General features: G+C 38.6%; 1 protein-coding gene and 1 pseudogene across 1 annotated transcript in view; both read left to right on the forward strand.

Annotated features, from left to right (window-relative positions):
* The first annotated feature begins 903 nt into the window (after window positions 1–903).
* The window catches only part of SCN7A (sodium voltage-gated channel alpha subunit 7), a 95,665-nt gene continuing 74,825 nt past the window's right edge, over window positions 904–21,743 (forward strand). Inside the window, exon 1 of the mRNA XM_006153576.3 lies at window positions 904–1,275. The gene's annotated coding sequence lies outside the window, so the exon portion shown is untranslated. The remainder of the gene's footprint in view (window positions 1,276–21,743) is intronic.
* Window positions 13,973–14,585, forward strand: LOC102498238 (charged multivesicular body protein 3 pseudogene; annotated as a pseudogene).

The raw sequence follows: 21,743 nt of genomic DNA on the forward strand, positions 1-21,743 counted from the left end.
GACTTGATGCAATGGCAAGTCTTTTCAAACTCCCTTTGGGGAACACGTTCAACATCTGTTTCCTTCATCACCAGAATATACTGTAGTGCCACTGCTTTCTAAAATATTCATAAATGTCCTTTTGTCTTTCATATTTCAAATTTGCAGAGCGGGGGACCAGCAGTTAGCGTAATGGCTATGTCGCTGGACTCCCACGTAGTCAACTGTGGTTGGCGTCTGGGACCTGGTGGCTTAAACTCACGCTGGGCGCGTGTGCGTGCGTGCCTAAGATCCCGAAAGGAGAGGAGAATGGAGGAGAAGGGATTGCAGCGTGGCCATCCCCCCTGGGGGGTGATTTCTCGCTTTCTGTCTCTCTGTCTCTCTCTGTCTGTCTGGTGAGCCTACTGCGCCCTATGGCAAAAACCTTTCCAAAAAAAATAAAATAAGCAGAGCAGAAAAGAAATCTGGAACAAGAAGGGTACAGCCTCAGCCTCTTTCCTAAACCGCTCCACACAACATCATCACACACTCATCTGCAGCAAGATCCAGATCCGGGTGCGCCTGCATGCTCTGGGGCTGCTTGGCAAGCAGGACAGAAAGCACCTGAGGATTAGGAACCCGAGTTTGCCGCCTAGAACTCTTCCGGTCCGTCAGCCCCTTTCACTTCCCCGCCCCCAACTAGTTGCAGCCCGCTCTCCTCCCTCTGCGCCTTTCTCTAGCCGCTTCTTCCTTCACGCGCCCCAGGTCCTCTCTCATTCCTGCCCTTCCCTGTTCGCCGGTCCTCTGGCCCCCTCCCTTCCCTGGCGGCCGGTGGAGGAGACACAACAGCTGTGGCTACCGCCAGCCGGTCTCTGTCTCTATCACCCCGCCCACGCCTGGGCTGGATGCTGAAGTCGTGTACTGGCCTGGAGATGAGGGCGGGGGGCAGAGTGGCGTGGCCAGGAGAGGGGAGGGAGAAGTGGGAAGGAGACAAAAACAACTTCCAAGCGGCGGGCGAGGCTCCACTCAGCATCTGAGCTGGAGGGGTCTCTGGGTCAGCTGCTGGAGAGCTGCCCCAGTGACTCGGTTCCTAATTGTCAGCTCCGTGGGCCTGCTTATTGCGGATCTATCGTGGCCTCTGTGCCAGCGGCTGGTTAGGGCAAACGCCAACGAGCAACACCTCTTAAGCATCCAGACCACAGAAAAGGAGAGAGATCTCCCGAAGAAAGAGAAGCCCAAGAGGCGGAAAGGGCTCTAAGGAGCCCTGCTTCTCAGGGTTTCCTGAGGTGTTGGTGGAAACCTGTCACTTGGTCGCAAGTAAGTACCTTTTTCTTGCTGTCCTGTCTAGTCTCAGGAGGGTGCTAGTGCCATCTGCTGCCGGCTTTTCCCACCCACCCCACCCTGTGCAGATTCCCTTAGGGTCACCAGTAGGGGATAGAGATTAAGAGTCTGGACAAGAATTCAGAGAGCCAGTTCCAGAACAGCAGTAGTCTGTGGGTGCTTGCTCTGCAAGGTGCTGTGGTCGGTTATCTCATCCCACCAGGTAAGCCTTGAAACCAAGATGCTCTGTTAGTGTAAAATCTCTAGAAAACCTACATGGCAATGACTTTTGTATTACCTGATACCATTATAGCATAAAAGGAAGAAAGTTTATGTAGACTGAAGTACACTTCTGCAAAATCCTATCTCATTCTAAGTAACTCAGTGATTTCAAGGTTGGTGTTTTTCACATAAAATCATCAGTAGAGAAGCAAAGACATAACTGCAATTGGAAACGGTGAGCTCAATTGAAACAGCAGGGTGTTCTGGTATTGTTTGGGGATTACAGGAGTATTTTTGATTGTTGCATTGTTTAGCTCTGTAAAATGAATAGCTTCTGGAGATTGTCTTTGAGAAGTGATGATGTGATTCTGATTGTTTGTTATCTCTGCTACTTAGGACATTGGTCAAAGCAGAACAAATGATGAATTCATTGGGATGATACATCCATGGGCTCTCTTCATTAATGGAACTGATAGATGGAACTGATAGAGTCAAATTGGGATTTTGACCAGAAACAAAATATCTTTAAATGGGAAGGACTTTTAGCTGATGCTTTTCACAGGTGTTTGTCTCCCTCTCATTACCATTTATGAAAGTAGTTTATGGAAAAGTAGAAGGAAATTGGGCCCTTAAGTAAGCCAAGTCCTGGGTGCCATACCTGCCATGACTAGCCCTAATTAAAGGATCTATAATCTGCCAGTTACTTTTTCAAGGGAGGAAGATAAAGCCCATACAGGGTAATGTAATGAGGTTACCTGGTGAATTAAGGAATGAGTTGGAACTCCAACGAAGATATCTCTAGGATTTAAAATAATGAAACACAGTCTCTATTTTTTAATAAAAATATAGAATATAAATGAAGTAAATTATTTAACTTGATTATGCTTTATGTTTCTTATTTGTAAATGAGACATCAAGAAGTCCTGTTAAGGACTAACAAAAAAGGTTTTATGAAAGTAATACGATGTATAACAGTTGATTGTATAAGGAGTTATTCTGTGTTTTTATCTATCTCGCTATTCTGGTTCTTATTTGAAGTCTAATTTAATATGACAGTAAAGGAGGCTTTGACTGAACATATTAGAAAGCACTAAAACAAGAGAAATTCAAATAATCTCTTGCCACTTGTACAGTTTCAATATATTCTATAACCTGTAAGCTTCTGTCTCCACACAATTCTGTCCTTTGGCTGGCCACTTATATTTAAACATCTTTGAGAACATTCTCAAAATATACTAAACTTTCTATTTTTGGTTTTGCATTTTGGTTTTAATCTGTGGTTTTACTTACTGGGTATGAAACCATCAAGTATATTGAATACTACTGAATGTATTTGTTCCATTATTTAATACCAGAGAAATCAAAATTTGGGCATACTGTAAACTTTGAGAGATCTATTTAAAATCTTGCGCTCAGAGGAAGAAGTAATGTAAGCACCTTCTTTCCCATAGATGTGTTTAAAGTAATACAAACGAGTCCTAAAATTCAACATTAGTTTAGGAAAAGGGGCCAGCAGCTACCAGATCACATAACCAGGCCCCAGGACCTGCTACTGCATGAAAGTCTGTGAGAGAGCTAGAGGTACAGCCACAAACTGAGGAGCTGTGCATTCCATCCCGCCATTGCATGCGGCACAGACTTCTGTGGGTAGTTGATGTATGTGTCAGTGATTCTGTTGAAATAGGATGAATACATGTCTAAGCTCTCAAGAAATGAAAGCAATAGTATTTTTTTCTCATTTCCTTAATTGGGAAAGGCAGAATCTAATACACCCCTCCCCCCCTATCCCTAGACCTCCTTGGAATGAGGTCTACATCACAACTTGGTACTCAGAGACTGACCCAAGACTCTACTTACCACTTTAGACTCTCTCATAAAAGCTTACAGTGGAGGCATTAGCCTCAAAGAGACATCCATGATTTCTGGGACTCTAATCCATCACTTTCACTAGCCAATATCTGCATTGAGATATTTCTCAGCTGTGCTATACATATTGTAGTCCTTGCCCAACCCCACTATCAGCAATCACTTATCACATGGGTTTCACTTACACGGATTTCATTTTCCCTTCTCTTTTACTCACGTGGTCTAACCAATACCAAGTAAGTGAAATCTCAACTGTACCACATTGAAAGAGAGAGCATTTAGGTTTAAAAAGAGTATTTTTAATCTGAGGACTTGTAGGGATATTTTCAGCTTGACACAAATAGGAGCAAGATTTAATTCAGTTATTGAGTCATTGCTTTTTGTAAACTAGGCACCATCTTATACTTCATCCTGTATCCTGGTGAACAGATACGCAGTATTCCTAACATAGTCAACTACCCTAGCTGAAGATAATTGGTTCTGTGGACAGTTCTGTTGTAATACTCAGGCACCAGATTATCTACATAGGCATCAAAGAGCTTGACCGAAATGCTGAATTTTCCTTCCATAGAAGTTGTAGTTTAAGAGGTCTGAGATTAGGAGAGAGCATTTAGGTTTTTTGTTTTGTTTTTGGTTTTGGAGAGGCACGTGTGCTCCCTGGACAGAGAGACACAGAAAGTGAAAAATCACCTCCCAGGGACGATGGCCATACTGCAATCCTTTCTCCTCCATTCTCCTCTTGGGATCTGGAATATGCACACACACGTGCCTGCATGAACTTTAGCTGCTGGGTCTGGGACTCGAACCACAGTCGACTATGTGGGAGTTCAGTGATGTAATCATTATGCCATTTGCTGGTCCCTAGTTTTTAAGTATAATATCATATAATATTGATTGAGAGCCACATAGTACTTAGTCAATATATTGTTGAGTAGAATATTCCATCTCCTTTCTTCTATTTTATTTTCTTAAAATGAGAGATGTATTTTTTTTATTGACAAAGAGTACATGAGTACACCAGAGAGGGAAAGAACGAGAGAAAGCATTCCCCAGTGGGGTCTGCTCACACTGCAATTCTTTCTCTTCTATTTCTTCATTCTCTCAAGGCATGTGTGCACGTACACAACTGATTTGCAAGTTGACATGGCTGGGATTCAAACAGTGGTCAACCAAATGAGAAGTGACTCCTGTTCACAGTGCCTAGCCACTGAGTTATAGGATTGGCCCTCTTCTGCTTTCATTGCGCTGATGAAGATCTCAGTTCACCAACCTCTTACTTTCTGAGTTAGCCCAGAGACAAAATGATGTAAGATGCCTGTTTTAAGTGCATTAGTACAGACTATAGTTTTGTCTCTGGTTCATGTCTGCTGTGTTCTTTTTCTGGCCCTAGAGCCCTATGCTACACATATTTTTTTTCTATTTCACAATAGAGCAAAAACTGATACATTTTAAGACTCCTCAGTAGTTGCTCTTGAATTTGAGAAGGAGATGGACATCTATATGTTTAGTTACACATTTGAAAAGGTAGAATAGCTTTGGGGAGTCTTTGTGGTGGAAGGAGCAAGAATACTGGAAAAGTTGACAGGCTTTTTCAGAGTTCTTAGGAGCAGAGGTAAATAGCTAGTTCTAAGAGGTCTCTAGTGTTCCAGTAAATGTGCCATTTCTGGACATTTTTTCTTACTTCGTAGATTCAGCAGCATCTAACGCCATAAAACAAAAGTTCTCAAGGTTGCTGGTGAGTACACAAGTTATGTTCTCAACAGGATCTCCTTTGTATTACTTTAACAGTGACAAGAATACATTCTTCCCTTTTGAGCTCTTAAATGGCCTTGGGCCAGATACTTCTAATAAAGAGTCTGAATGACTAGGGTCATAAGAACAGCTTGTTCTGGGAAAAAAAATCTGGCTTTTCCCCAACATGCTTGTTTTGGTGGACTAGACACGCACAGCATGGAAGTTTTCTGTTTTCATCATAACCACAGAAACAAGGGAACCTGCTAGTGAACCATGAGGTTATCATAAAGAAGTTCAACTGGGTGTACTTAATACTAAGGGAGTTTTCTTTCATGTTCCTAGAATCCTTCACTGCCTCTGCTGCCTGGCCAGTCATAATGGCTCTCCTTGAAGACACTTCATTCTCCTCGGAGACTTAATCCTGTGCATCCACTTTGGCATTCAGACATGTACTGAGCTTTCCTTAGACAACTCATTCTTATTTTTTATAGAGGTTTTTTTCTTTTTTCTTTTCTTTTCTTTTTCCTTTATTTTAATTTTATTTTATTTATGTATTTATTTATTTTTGCCTTAGAGCATGTGTGCTTGCTGGAGAGAGACAGAGATGGTAAGAAGGAAAGTGAAAAATCACCCCCAGGTCCTATGGCCATGCCATAATCCCTTTTCACAGGGGAGATAACCATGCCTCAATCCCTTCTCCGTTCTCCTCCTGGGATCTTGGGCATGCATACACATGTGCCCGATGTGATTTACAAGTCACTGGATTCATGACTCAGACCATGGTGGGCCATGTGGGACTCCAGTGATATAACTACTACGCCATCTGTGGGCGTCATGGACTCATTCTTGTAAGTAAATTTGAGATTGGATTTGAGATAAGATGCTAATCTCATCATTTTGTTATATGTCTACTCTTCCCAGTATAAGTAGACTGTGCACTCTGAATTGGATTGCAGTCATCTTGCCCGGAAAGGAGATACTTGCAAAGACCTGTTTATTTTAATGAACCATCACTAGAATCTAAGTGCAACAGGTATTTTGGGGAGAATTCAGTTATCAAAAGTGAACTTTTAGGGCCAGCAGGTGGCATGATGGTTAAGGGACTAGACTCCCACATGACTGTGGCCATGATTTAAATTTGGGACCCACTGGCTTGAAAATCATGCCAGGCATGTGTGCATGTTTGCCTGACATCCAAGAAGGAGAATTGAGAAGATATTTCAGTTTAGCCATAACACCTGGGGGGTTGATTTCTCACTTTCCCTCTCTCTGACTCTCTCTGGTGAGTGCACACATCCTATGGGGAAAAAAACTGGAAAGTGGGGACCAACAGGTGGTGTAGTGCTTAAGGCACTGGACGCCCACATGGTTGAACACAATTCGAGTCCTGGACCTGGCAGCTTCAATCTCATGCTTGGTGCATGTGTGCACATGCTCAGAATCCCAAGAGGAAAATAGGAAAATGAGAAAAGGATTGCATCATGGCCATCCCCCTGGGGGTGATTTCTTGCTTTATGTCTTTCTGTCTCTCCAGGGAGCACACGTGCACTATAACAAATTAAACAAACAAGCAAACGAACAACACTCTGAAAAAAACAAAAGGAATTTTTGCATTTGAGTAAATATGGGACTTATTCTTTTGACTTTTATTGCCACTCATTTGTTTACAAGGTCGTTTTTCTAGTTTTTGAATTCAAAGAAATTCCTGCGTTAAAATTCTTAAGAATTATGATCACAACAAAAATAGCAGTACAAACAACAGAATTTCCTTTTTTCCTCAGCTTGAATATTTCACTGTGTACCCAAGATCCCAAGAGAAGAGTGGAGGAGAAGGGATTGCAGTGTGGCCATCCCTCCTTGATGGTGATTTCTTGCTTTCTGTCTCTCTGTCTCTGTTTTTCTGGTGGGTGCACGCGCCCTATAATAATAATAAAAAAAATGTCTCCAAAAAAAGAAAAAAATAATAATAATGCTGCAATGATCATAGGAGTGCAGATATCTCTTTAACCTGCTATTTCCAATTTCTCTGGATATATACTATTTATGACATGAATGAACCTAGAGGACTTTATGCTAAATGAAATATACCAGACACAGAAAGACAGGTACTGCATGATCTCACTTCTATGTGAAATCTAAGATAGCCAAACTCATTGATGTAGAGTGGAATGGTGGTTATTAGGGGCTAATGGATTGCTAAAGGAGAGACATTGGGCAAGCTATGCAAAGTTTCAGTTACTCAGGAGGCATATATTTTTTCACTATGCTACTTTTATTTTTATTTATTTATTTACCTATTTATCTATTCATTTATTTTTTACATTTAATCATTGTATATTTCCAGAGTACATAATATGGTTTTTCAAAAACAGGTATTATATTATCAGAAAACCAAGAATATTACCATGTACTTCTTTTCCATTAGAGAGTTCACATTATTATATCTGTCAAATACTACCTCCTTGAGCCTCTCCTACCCACTCCAATTATTCACTCCTCTCTCCTCTAGTGTCTGATACCCAAACTTGTCTATCCTACCATTGTATCTTCAGATCTATTGATTTCTTTTTTTTTTTTTTTACTCTTTAAGAGAGATTTTTGATATAGGGAGTGTGCACTCTCCAGAGAGAGAGACAGAGACAGAAAGCAAGAAATCACCCCCCAGTGGGATGGCCATGCTGCAGTCGCTTCTCTGCCATTCTCCTCTAGGGATTTTGAGCATGTACACACATGCACCTGGCATGATTTTTAAGTCACTGAGTCCAGGACTCAAACTGCAGTTCAGTGATATCACCTTTATGTCATCTGCTGCAGATCTATCAATTTCTGTCATACACTGCAGATGTTCAATATGTGTTTAGACTGAGTGAGGACATGCAGTGTTTGTGTTTTCTTGTCTGGCTTGCTTCCCTTAGCATTAAATCTTGTATGTCCATCCACATCATATAAAATAACAGGACCTCATATTCCATGTAATATTCCATGGTGTATACATGCCACATCTTTTCAATCCAGTCATCTGTTCTTGGACTTAGCTTGATTCCATGTCTTAACAATTGTAAATAATACTGCAGTGAACATGGAAGTGCAAGTGTCTTTCCAACTAAATATTTTCCTGTCCTTTGGGTGAAGGAGTGGAATTATTGGGTCAGAGAAAACTCCATATTATTTTTCATAGTGGCTGTACAGATTTATATTCCCATCAGCAGTGTAGGAGGGTTCCCTTTTCACCACAGCCTTGCCAGCCCTTGTTCTTTATTTCCTCAGCCAGAGCCCTTCTTTCTGTGTTATCCCATTGTGTTTTTGATTTGCATTTCCTTTATGGTAAGAGATGTCGAACATTTTTTCATATGCCTTTTGAGTATCCATATGTCTTCCTTAGAAAACTGTCCATTTCAGTTGCCCATTTTTTCTCTCTTTTTAAATTTTTAAAAAAAATTTTATTATCATCATAATCTTCTTTATATTACATTGGATTACATATACCTTTACAGTGTATTACATTGCTTTTTCAAAAGGGAATGCCATGCATGTCAGTCAATACAGAGACATTAATCTCCCCGCTTCAACATTCAATATCTTTTCTATGTTTTTCCCAATCATTATTATTATTATTCTAGTTATTTTTTAAAACAGTCAATCACTATTTCTCATTTTGCTTGTAAAAAGACTTTACACATCATGAAATACTTCTCAGACCAATCAGTTGAGAATACTATACCTGTCCTCATCTACAGGTAATAAGCCATATCTGATTCTCACTACTGTCCTGCCTCTCTATTGTTCTCTTGCTATCTTTCTCTATCCTCTTCTCTTCACCTCCCCCATTCCACACTGTCCTATTCTCATTAAGTACCTTCACTGCTTTTATGTCCTCCAATTTTTCGCTTTCTGCCATAGAGTGCAGATAGTCGGTATATATTGAGTGGATACATACAATATCTTTCTTTCATAGCCTGGCTTACTTCACTCAGCAACAGATCCTCCATATTAGACCACTTTCTATCAAATTCTAGGGTCTTGTTATTTTTTATGGCTGAGTAGTATTCCATAGAGTATATATACCACACTTCTCCAATCCATTCATCAGTTTGTGGACATTTAGGTCGGTTCCATGTCTTGGGGGCGGTATTCATTTTTTTGTTTGTTTGTTTTCTAGATGAGCTGTTCCCTGTATATTCTGAAATTAATTCTTTATCTAAAATATAGTTTCCAAATATATTCTATTCTGAGTTGTCTCTTCACTCTAATTATTGCTTCTTTTGCCGTGCTAAGGCTTTTAGCCTGATGTAGTCCCGCTTGTCTATTTTAGGAATTATAACCTGTGCTTTGGGAGTCTTATTTAAGAAGTCTTTGCCTACTCTGATATCTTCAAGGGTTTCTGCTGTGTTTTCCACAGGTAGTTTTATGGTTTGAAGTTTTGTGTCTAGGTTCTTGATCCATTTTGAGTTGACTTTTGTTAATGGTGAGAGATATAAAAACACCATAAATTTTTGAATATTGATTTTGCATCCTGCTACTTTATTGAATTTATTTATCACTTCTAGGAGCTTTTTCACTATGCCTTTGTATTTTCTGTGTATATAATCATATGCCAATAGGGACAGTTTATTTTCTCATTTAAATACCTTTTATTTTGTCCTCTTGTCTGATTGCATTGGCTAGGACTTCCAGTACTATGTTGAAAAGAAGGGGAGAAAGCAAACAGCCTTTTCAGTTTTTAGTGGGAAAGCTTCCAGGATTTTCCCGTTCAGGATGATATTAGCTATGTGTTTGTCATATATTTGTTTTACTGTGTTGAGAAAAGTCCCTTTTATATCTATTTTGCTGAGTATTTTAACTATGAAGGATGTATCAATTTTCTGTATCAGTTGATATGATAATATGTTTTTTATCTTTTCTTCTGTTAATGTGATGTATTATGTTTATTGTTTTTTTGTATATTGAATACTCTTTGCATGCCTCAGGAAAAGCTTACATGGATATGGTGTATAATCTTTTCAATATGCTGTACAGTGATTCGATTTGGCAGTATCTTGTTGAAAATGCTTGAATCTGTATTTATCAGGGATATAAGGCTGTAGCTTTCTTTTTTATCATGTCATTGTCTTCTTTTAGTATCAGTATGTTGGAGGCTTCATAGAATGAATTTGGGAGGGTTCCTTCCTTTTGGATCTTTCAAAATAGTTTGAGTAGGGTTGGAATTCATTCTTATTTAAACATTTGTGGAATTCAGAAGTGAAGACATCAAGACCTCTTTTTGTTGTTTTTTCATATTGAGAGACTAGTTATTACTATTTTAATTCCATTACTTGTTATTGGTCTATTCAGACTTTCCAGTTCTTTCTAATTCAGTCTTGGAATGTTATATGTATCCAATAATTTGTCAATATCACCTACATCTTTTAGTTGGTTGGCATAAAGTTGCAGGTAGTATTCTCTTATGATCTTTTGAATTAATGTGACATTTGTCATAATATTGCCTGATTCATTGCAGATTTTGATTATCTGGTTCCTTTTCTGAATTTCTTGCTTAGTATAGCTAATGGTTTATGAGTTATCTTTATCTTCTCAAAGAACAAACTTTTTGTTTGGTTAAGTTTTTATAATTTTTAAAATTCTCTTTCTTTTTTTCTGCTCTAATTTTAATTATTTCCTTTATTCTAGTGCTATTGGATTTTGTTCTGTTTTGTTTCTTTTCTAGGTTTTTTTTTTTGAGGTGCTTAACTAGATTATTTCTTTGCCATCTTTTCCATTTTTTTTTTTCTTGTGGGCACTGATTGTTATAAACTTTTCCTCTTCAGACTGTTTTCATTGTGTCTTATAGATTCTGGTATATTGTGTTTTTGTTGTCAATTGCCTCAAGAAATTTTTTAATTTCATGAGGTATACATTTTAATGATCTATTGCACAACCTGGTGATTATAGTTAAATGTAATGTATATTTTGAAATTGTCTGAAGGATATACTTTAAATGTTCTCACTAGAAGGAAATGAAAACTATGTGAAATGATAGATACATTCAGCTCAGTTAAATCATTCAGAATGTTTGCAGATATTATAATATCACATTTACCCTAGAAATACATACAGCTATTATTTATCAATTGAATATCAAATAACATTTTAAAAATATTAAAGTATATTTATGTTTTTGAGAAAATGGCTTGTTTACAATTTTCTTCCACAAGATAAACAGTCTAGGAATGCATTGGCTGAAATTGTCAGAGTGAGTCTAGATTTAGGTGGATATATTAAAATGTAGTACCTAAAGCCAAAATAGTTGATGTGGGTATAGAATCAAGCTACAGGCAGAACCCAGGTCTAGAGACAAAGTGACAAGAGGTCAACTTAGTCAGACTAGATAGACTGTCTACCAGGGACAAGTAGAGATCAGCATTGGCTAATTAAAGCCAGACCAAAAGTAGTAACCAACCCAAGTGCAAAAACAACTCAAAAGGAGAAAATCAAGGTCAAAGTCAAGGAGAGTTTAAAAAACATCATTCACACAGATAATCTCAAAATATCAGGTGGATTGATGCCATTTCACCCCCACTGTCCTTTATTTTTAAAACGTCATAGTATGCAAACTCTATTTCTGTGTTTTAGGAACACATATACTTAATGAGTTATGTTCAACCAGTATAGAAATATTAGGAAAGCAGCAGACCCTCCCTACACCTTTTCAGTCCTTGTTCATAGTTACAGTAGTTTACTTTCAATGAGCAATGCATGTTGTTCTCAACTTTAGGTTTTACACTTAGTAGTTGATATGATTAATCTTTCCATGTAAGAACAAATATCTCCCTGATTCCTGTTTATTACTAACATTTCATGATAGCAACATACTAGAACTTATGGCATTAGTTTTGTTTCCAATTTTTAAAATTAAAATATGTTGAGGTAAACATTTTTGCAAATAAGAATTCTCAAAATTCAGTTTTAACTTTCATAAGGCAATTGAATTGCCTGGCCAGAGAGAGTACAAAACTTGAGAGAAATTACAGATAAGTTTAAAAAAAAAAAGCTGCCTTCATTTGTACTTTTTCCTTTTTTCCTGAGTTGTATGAGGCTTCCTTTACTGTCATATCTCAGGCTGTAAAAGGTTCCAGTCTTCATTATATATCTGTCAAACTTTACTATTAAAATTATCGATTATGTCCATTTTATCCACATCCTTGAGAATTGTATTAACTTCAGTCATCTTTCCTCATAAGCTTCTGCTTTCTAGAAGTCAAAGATAATATTTTTACAGTCTCCCATTTAGCAAAAAAGAAAAAAAAACAAGGCAGTGCATGTAATCTTATTTGAATTCTAAACCCTGGGGAGAATAAGGATTTTAGTCTGAGAGTTCGAAAGAAAAATACTGTGCATCAGAGAAATTAGCTGTGAGTTATTGTGGAATATGAGAAAGATGAAATATAAGCCATAATATGATAAGTGTAGTCAAGTGGCCCCAGCCAACAAAAATTTCATTCTAAGTTGTTCACTAAATTGCTAAGTTAGTTGGTAGATATGATTTATATGTTTTTAATAATATAGTTTTTTTTTTCAGACTTTTTTGTTGTTGTTGTTGTTGTTGTTGTTGTTATAGGGCATGTGCACTCGCCAGCAAGACACAGGGAGACAGAGAGACAGAAAGCAATATCACCTCCCCAGAAGGGATGGCCACACCACAATCCCTTCTCCTCCATTCTCCTCTTGGGATCTTGGGCACGCACACACATGCACCCAGCATGAGTTTAAGCTACCAGATCCAGGACTAAAACTGCGGTTGACTACATGGGAGTCCAGCGACATAGCCATTATGCCAACTGCATATTATCCTTACTATATTGATCCACTGTTCTAAGTAATTTTGGTTCATTTTTCTTTTTTGTAGATTTTTCCATAGAGCAAATGTACTTATTAAAAAGAGACAGAGAGAAGGAAACCGAGTTGGCCACCCTGACATCCCTTCTTCTATATCCTCCTCTTAGGATACTTGGAGTGCATATGCCCAGTATGATTTTCAAGCTGCCAGGTTTGGGACTTGAACTGTGGTTGACCATATGGAAATTTAGTGACTTAACTGCCATGCCACTTGCTGGTTCCCTGTTTCTTTTTGTTAATTTATATTATCTTCCTCTATAGTCTACATCTTTGGGATGTATCCTAAATCTTTTGGGAATTGCATTAGTGGTATGCATGTGCTTTTGTGTATACATGTATAGAGGGGATCTTCAAATAATTTGGGGACATTGCAGGGAGACATCTACATATGAAGTGTTCTGCTCATTTCTGAGACCAACATGAGGGCTGAGCAGCCCTGAGTTGCAGTCCCCTCTTCCAACTCACCTCCCTAGCCCATAACTAAAAAGGAGTTAAATGGAAAGATTGGACCACAGCAACACTGCAAACTCAACAGAGGAGAGATTAATTACATGAGACTGAACTGGTGAAATAGAATTTCATGACTTTTGAATAAAACATTACTGATTTTTTATATGCTTTGTTTACCAGATTTAAGGATTTTTGTTTCCTTTTGAGCTGTTAATAGGCCTAGCAATTTGTTTTAAAAAAATTGAAAACTGAATTGAAATATAAACTTTTCTGCCTTCATGACCCCTTCAAAATTGGAAGGTATTTATGAGGATTCTTGTGTTGTGGCAGAATGCTTATTTTCATGAGTTCAGTAATACCTGTTGCCTTACATGAGAAGTTGGAAACAGTGGTTATTGCCAGGGCTTTGACTTGAATGTCATATCTGAAGATACGACCAGAAGCTAAGGAGCTAATGTTGATTTTAAGAGACCTAACAGAGGAAAGGGCAAGACGAGTTCAGTCCGCCATGGGGCTGTTTGGAAAAACCCAGGAGTAGTCGCCCAAAGAACTGGTCAATGAATCGTCACTGAAGGTAAAGGAAATGAGAGTTGTTGACAGGCAAATAAGAGATATCTAAAGGGAAGAAGAAAAAGTGAAATGATCTGTTAAAGATGCTGCCAAGAAGGGTCAGAAGAATGAATGCCTGTGTGGTTCTGGCCAGAGATGACCAGGTCAAGGAAGGCTGTGGGCAAGCTCTATGCACCCAAAGTGCTCGTGAACTAGGTGCTCATGATGAAGAACCAGCTCGCTGTCCTGCAAGTGGCTGGCTCCCTGCAGAAGAGCACGGAAGTGATGAAGGCCATCTTGTGAAGATCCCAGAAATTCAGGCCACCATGCGGGAGCTGACCAAGGAGGTGATGAAGGCTGGGGTCACAGAAGATATGTTAGAGGACACTTTTGAAAGCATAGACGATCAGGAAGAAATGGAGGAAGAAACAAAAATGGAAACTGACAAAATTCTGTTCGAAATTACAGCAGGAGCCTCAGGCAAAACACGGAGTAAAGTTACCGATGCCCTGCCAGAGTCTGCGCCTCCAGGGGCTATGGCTGCGTCAAAGGATGAGGAAGAGGAAGAGGCCCTGCAAGCCATGCAGTCCTGGCTGGCCACACTTCACAGCTAGGGACCGCCCAGCTGGGCCTTGGGCTCTCCTCATGGCCCTCCTGCTCTCCTCTGACATGAAGGACTGCATTTTGGAGAAAGTTCTCTGCTAATCTCTCTTCACTCTCTGATGGGGTCTTGGGATCTCAAAGGGACTGTTCTTACAAAGGTAGTGTAATTCAATGCATCATTTTCAGGCATATAAATAGAAGTATCTTACTAGAGGGAGGGTAAAGAAATCCATTTTCTCATGAAGCACTTCAGAGAATGGAGTTGATTGCTTGAATGTTGACTCCACTTTTATTTTTTGGTATGTAAAACACTATGTAAATAGACTTTAATAAATTTCTGCTTTAACACTTGGGAAAAAAGAGAGAAAGAGAGAGCTCTTGGAAAGATTGCCAGGTACTATAAACAGTCTGCCTGGCAGGGAAGTAAAGAAGGTCACTTCCTGACATATCCAATAACTTCCAAGTGCAGGTACTTAAAGTTACAGTCAGATAGTGAATTCCTGACTTGGCTCAGTAGCCTGGGGAGGCTTTGTAAAGAGTCTAATCCCTTATAAAAAGTTTCAGCAAAGCCAACTAAATCAACTAGTATTCTTGCTGGACTTTGCACGACTAACAGACCAAATTGGGACTAAAATTATTTTTTTGCAAATAAGTTAGTTTATATGGTATAAACTTTGGTAAAATGGGGAGTGAAGAGAGAAAAAAAATGTTCCAGTAGAGAACTATAGTGCAATTGTTATTAGATTTTAACTCTGTCCATATTTGTTTTTTGAGTTTTAGTATCTACCTACTGTTTGGACAGTATCCTAACCTGTTCCCTGGCTTTTGGCCTTAAGCAAATTTTCTTTTTTTTTTTTTTGGAGAGGTTTTCGCTATAGGGTGCGTGCACTCGCCAGACAGCAGAGAGAGACAGAGAGAGAGAAAGCGAGAAATCACTCCCCAGGTGGGATGGCCACGCCGCAATCCCTTCTCCTCCATTCTCCTCTCGGGATCTTGGGCAAGCACGCACATGCGCCCAGCGTGAGTTTTAAGCCACCAGGTCCGGGACTCGAACCGTGGTTGACTACGTGGGAGTCCAGCGACATAGCCATTACACTAACTGCTGGGCCCAAGCAATTTTTTCTTAACTTTGTATGATTTTGATTGATTAAAATGCTTTTCTTGAAAAAAATTCATAGAAATGCATATTATAAAAAACTATGCATGCATTTAAATTATTTGCATCAAAATAAACTTGCACTTAATTTCATTTTTGTGTGAACTTTCAGAAGTCCCTTGATGATATCTATGAATCTGTTACAGAGTAGGACATTTCACAATTCTCTTTGGCAAAACTTAACATTTGTTTTCTCTTCCCTAGGATCAATTTCAGTTTCCTAGAAAGCATAGACACTATTTGGATGCTGTAGTTTCAATTCCTTAAGATGAGAGAAAGTGGGAATGAAGAGGCTGTGACTGCCCTGGACAGTTACCTTCTTCTGTGGAGAATCTGTCTCCACTCCTGATTACATTACTCGTGTGCTCTGCTCTGGGAATCCAACTGGGAAATAGCGAAACAACTGGGAGTAGGAGAAGGAAACAAGAAACACATTGACTTCTGCACACCCTTTATTTCCTGTCCTATATTATCCCTAAGAGGATACAGCTGTAGTTGCTGGCACAAAATGTGGTTGACACAGCTTCTTCCCTGAGAACTGAGCTACAGAGAGACTATGCATTGGCTCACTGGCTGGGTGGCCGTGTAATTCATTATCCAACTCAGGGTGCTTTTGAAAAGGATTTCATGAATAGTCCTCAACAGCAGGCATACATCCAAACTTCTTCCAGCAGTACAAGATTCTAGCCCCCCAACTTAAAGATGAAATGTTGGAAAGGAGATTTCAAAAAGTGCAAAAGAAAAGGGGGTTGTTATTCTGGAGGGATCAGATGGACATCCCAGTTATATGTTTGTTTGTTTGTTTGTTTTATTCAGAATTTAGAGCTTTTACTCCAATGCCAACATGATAAAGACATTGCCAAAAAGGCGCTGGGAAAATAAGGAGAACTAGATTGCTAAGGGAAAGCAGGTGTCCAAACAGATGAAACTAATGTGGACCTTCTGGAGAAGGGATATTGTTAAGCAAGTATCAATATTTGCTCTGCAACTTTGGTTTATGCTTTGTCTCTCATATACAAGATATTAGATGAGGGAAAAAAAAAAGAAATGTAATGATGTATCTGATTGCTTTATAAAGGTAGTTGGGTGAATCTTGACTATCAACCAAAGATAACTTTCTGCAACATGACTAGATCAGATTCATGTCAAGGGCTGTAATCCAAGACCTTCTGGAATAGCCAGTCTGGGTTATATCACTGGCTCCTAAATTTTTTATGTTAGCTCCAAAAAAATTTCTGATGAATAGTCAAGAACTAGGGTGGGTCAAATCAGCTAAACTGGGAGGGTTTTCTTTTTCTGTGACTTAGTACCAGGATGTTTATCAGAGGCCACCACCATCTCACTTTTGTCCTCTCAGAGGTTCCCAGATTTGTGAACTGCACATTTGGCACTGTCACATCTAGTCAACTTCTCAGAGTCTAGTTCACCGTTGAATGTTTTGTGTCTGTCCCAATCTCACGCAGGACCAGACCAGGTGCTAGAGGTTTATGATTGGCCTTATGTGACAACTGGTACAGAACCACTCTAGCTTATCACAGATTTAGGGAATGATTTATGGGTCTACAGGCTTAGAAGAGAAGCTGGGAAGCAATGAATGTTCAAGAAAATCTGTCTATCCACAGGTTTAGAGAATTTATAAGGAGGATCGCTAGTTCTGAGAGAACCCCAAGAATTCAAAGAATAGTTCCAGATCTGCATTTTTTAAAACAAAATTGGGATCAGGTCTTTAGGATCAGGTCTTACAGCATCTCAGGGGAGTCACTTGTTTCAGGGACCTTGGGATCAAGTGCAAGTTACACTCTGATTACATGACAGAGCCAGCTTTGTATTCCACTGGGAAACAGCAAAGAATACTCTTCTTTCACTCCTTGAACCCTCATATGACCACTGGCCAGGATTTTTTTTTTTTTGGATGTGACAGATTAGGTCAATCAGAATAGAATTCTAGGAGATCCTGGCTTCTTTACAACTTGTTCATTTTGGTGAGTTAACAAGCAGTAATTCAGAATTCCTAAAGACTGATTTCACAAAGCTGTGGAAGTTTTAAGAACAGCTGGGGAAATTGAAGACACTGAGTGGTTTAAACTGTTGGTTTACACCATATTCCCAGGGTCACTGGGAGGAAACCAAAAACCTTTGTTGTCTTGGAAGATTCAAGTAGGAACTTTTAAAGCAGGACCAGATTTACTCTATATTCCTGGTAACCATCTTTTCTACATCATTGTCAGAGCATTTCTTGGCAAGAAAAAGTGACAAGAGACTTTCAAGGGGATCCTGTCCCTGCTAATCTGCATCCTTTCCTGGTGGTTCAGTTGGCACCAAGCTTTTCTTATGCTCATTGACTCTTAGTAATCTTGCACTATAGGAAGATTTGGTTTTGCTATCCAGCTCTGCTCATAGACTTCTAATCTTACTGTGTCTATTGATTGTCATTCTGAAGTTTATTTACCTGATCATTCTAGACTGCTCCCTGTTACAAAAAGAGAGACACTAAATTGTCCTTGGATTATTGGACAATTTCATAGAATCTGGAAAATTCAGATCCACTGGTGTTTGGGGTTATTTTAATTTCAGTCTCTCTTCCTTGAAAACCCTTAAGCATTTTCAAAGATAAACAAGAGATTTGATTCTTATTTTCTATCAAGTCTGTATCATATTATGCTTGAACTTAGTGACTGTGCTACTGCCTGATGCCATGTTTCGCACTTCAAAAGTATATGTTTCACAAATGATTGCCAAGTAAATTAATGTGAAATCATAGTGTCATGGTTAAATATCACTGTACATGACATAGTAAACTACAATAAAAACTAATCTTAAAAAAAAACCTGAAGGTTACTTTAACATATCTGAAATCATGTTAAATATGCAAGAGTATTCCAAAAAGTTCACGGGGAAATGGAATTAAGATATGAGTTTATTTTGGTTTCAAAACATTTTGAAATCCATTTCATAATACTCATTTCCCATGGACTTTTTGTGACCCCTCATATTATTATTTTTTAAAGTGAATATGATTATATTATCCAGAGACATACTTGTTTACAACTTCTTTCTGCAAGAGAGCATATTCCAGTAATGTTGCCCACGGAGTCTCAAATGAAGTCATGAAGGATAGGGTTATGTAGTGTGGACATCTGTAGCCAGCGATAGTCCAACCTCGGGACCCAGAGTAAGTCAGTCCTAGATCACAGCTCTATGGAGTCTTAGCTAAAACTGACTGAACTGTAGGTAGAAAATAATTTCATAGACTCTAAAGAACAAGGCTGTAAGTCAAAAGTTATTTCAATGTGGAAAGAGTAGAGTGATCTCAGGGGCAACAAAAGAAATTGGAATAAAGAAAGTAATACACTAAAGAGATATAAATACAAGACAAATCTAAGAATATGAAAAGTTAATCCACAAATGGGGTGGAGCCTGAGTATGTATTAGAGACTAGACCCATACTAGACTAAGCGCATACCCTAACATTTTTTAGTAGGTGCATTTGAAATATACATTGATCACTTATATTCTTCTCTGTAAAAATTACCTGTGAACAATCTTGTGTGCAGAAATTAGTTTGAACATGTGTGTATGCAAAGGGAAAGTTTTTATTTCACAGATTGCTAGACTAAAATATACACATTTTAATTTAGAGAGAGAGTGCCAGATTATGTTCTAGAATAGTTACGCCAATAAAAATAAAAATAAAAATTTCCTAGAGTGAGTTTCCTCAAATCTCAGCCAGCACATTGCTTCATTAAACTAAGACTTCTGTTTTAGACTTCTATAAAAAAAATTTACTTAAGCTTTCTTTTCCAAGTTTTATTGCTTCTTTTTTAGTTTCAGTTTTATTTGCACTAAATCATTGAGCTGAATTTATTTACATGCAAGAAGCGTAAGGGCCCAGAATAATGAAAACTGCCTAATTCTGAATCTTCCCATACATACATAGTACACAAACAATGTAATACAAGAACAAAAGCAAAATAAATCTAAACAAAAAACTACATAAAACCCATAGCATCCACAGAACTTGAAGTCAGACCATTTAAACTTCAAACCCTAATAAGAAAAAAGTAAAACAAATCTATTTGAACTGTAGCTCATGCTTCTGAGTCTTTATAGAAATTGGGGCAGAGAAAAAAGGAAAAAGTAGGTGGCAAGAACTGAAAGTTTTTTAAATTGACTGATAGAGGGAACCAGCAGTTAGCATAATGGCTATGTCGCTGGACTCCCACGTAGTCGACCGCGGTTCGCGTCCCGGACCCGGTGGCTTAAAACTCACGCCGAGTGCATGTATGTGCGTGCCCAAGATCCCAAGAGGAGAATGGAGGAGAAGGGATTGCAGCGTGACCATCCCCTCTGGGGCGTGATTTCTCGCTTTCTGTCTCTATGTCTCTCTCTGTCTGTCTGGCAAGTGCACGCGCCCTATAGCAAAAATCTCTCCCCAAAAAAAGAAAAAAGAATGACTGATAGAGAATGCCCACTGTAAGTGTGAAAATACCAGACGTGTGGGTAAGAAACCTTTCTTACCAACTTACTGATATTGATTATTTAATAACCTTTATTTTTCTATTTTGATTTGAAGCAAACTATTTGATATTTATATAAATTGTATATTATATTAATGCTTCAAATTATGCTTACTGGTGGCAATAAAATCAACATGAGGAAAATGAAACCATACGGTAAATTAAAACCTAGCTCTCAATGGTCATAATTCTGGTGGAGGACTAAGTCATAGCTAAGCCCATAGCAAGTATCAAATGGCAAAACCAGTCCTGTGAGTATTAATATCTCAGTTCAAACTACCAAAAATGTAGCACCGGACATTGCAATGTCTCCTTTCCTACTTTTGCTCCTGGACACGTGGAAGCTGCTGCTGAAGTTTCTCTCTCTCTTGCAAACACGTACTGTCCACTGCCTTCTTCCTTTGTGTCATTAGTTCTAAGTGCTAAATCTTGAGCTGGTGCATTTGATTGATTTGATGAAAGTCATGCGGTTATTCCTCACATCTATGAGTCTAGAGAAATAGTATAATCTGACCCTTTCTTTCACTTACTGAAGGAGGTTTTCTACCATGATTCATACAATAATTCCCTAAATATAAATTGTGTATTATCATGCTAGGCAGCACCTAGTCCCCTCCAAATTAATATCCACTATGCTTGTGCATTTTAGTTTTATAAAATGGAAAATAATTGACTTTGGCAACATTTACATTTTAAAAATTCTAGGCAATTTCACCTGACATCAGCCTGATGGTTACTCAGTAATTTGAGCAGTGGCTAAGTTATCCCTTGGGTCCATTGATTTTTGTACATTTTTAAAAGATTTGCTGGAGGGCAGTTGTGCTTATCAGAGAGAATACTAGAGAGAAGAGAGAGAGAGAGAGAGAGAGAAGAAAGCATTTCCCATAGGACACAGTCATGCTACAATCCTTTCTTCTCCATTTTTCCCTCCTTTTTGGGTTTGTGTGTGTAAGTACAGACACCTGGCATGTTCTTCAGGCTGCCAGGTCCAGAACTCCAACTGCACAGTCAGCTGTGTGGTACCTAGCTCTCTTAACTAGCAGGCCATGGATGGTCTGAGTTTTGTACATGTTTTAAGTAGCCATATAGGTATATCAACTATGTATACCTCCCTAAAAATGTACACCTTTTTTGGTGCTTAGGTTTAAATTTGGATTTAGACACCTGGGTTAGTATTTATCTCACCACCTAACTAGCTATGCAATAACAGAGAAGTCATGAAACTGAACGAGTTCTGACTCCTCATCTGTATAATAGTAATTTCAGAGAAGATATGTGAGAAAATTAAATTCTAATATAATTAGAAACACTTAATCCTGTTCCTTGTAAATTGCAGCACTCAGTGTGGCCATAATTATAATTGCTATAATTCTTATGATAACTATAGAGGCTATGCACAAATGTGAAGTTTTTAAATGAAATATTTTTCTCTAAGAATTTACTCATACTTCTGCTGCTTCTATAACGCAGCTTTCAACTGTTATCTAAAAGAAACG

This window comes from Tupaia chinensis, unplaced genomic scaffold, assembly GCF_000334495.1.
Source record: "Tupaia chinensis unplaced genomic scaffold, TupChi_1.0 Scaffold000381_1, whole genome shotgun sequence".
Classification (NCBI taxonomy): domain Eukaryota; kingdom Metazoa; phylum Chordata; class Mammalia; order Scandentia; family Tupaiidae; genus Tupaia; species Tupaia belangeri.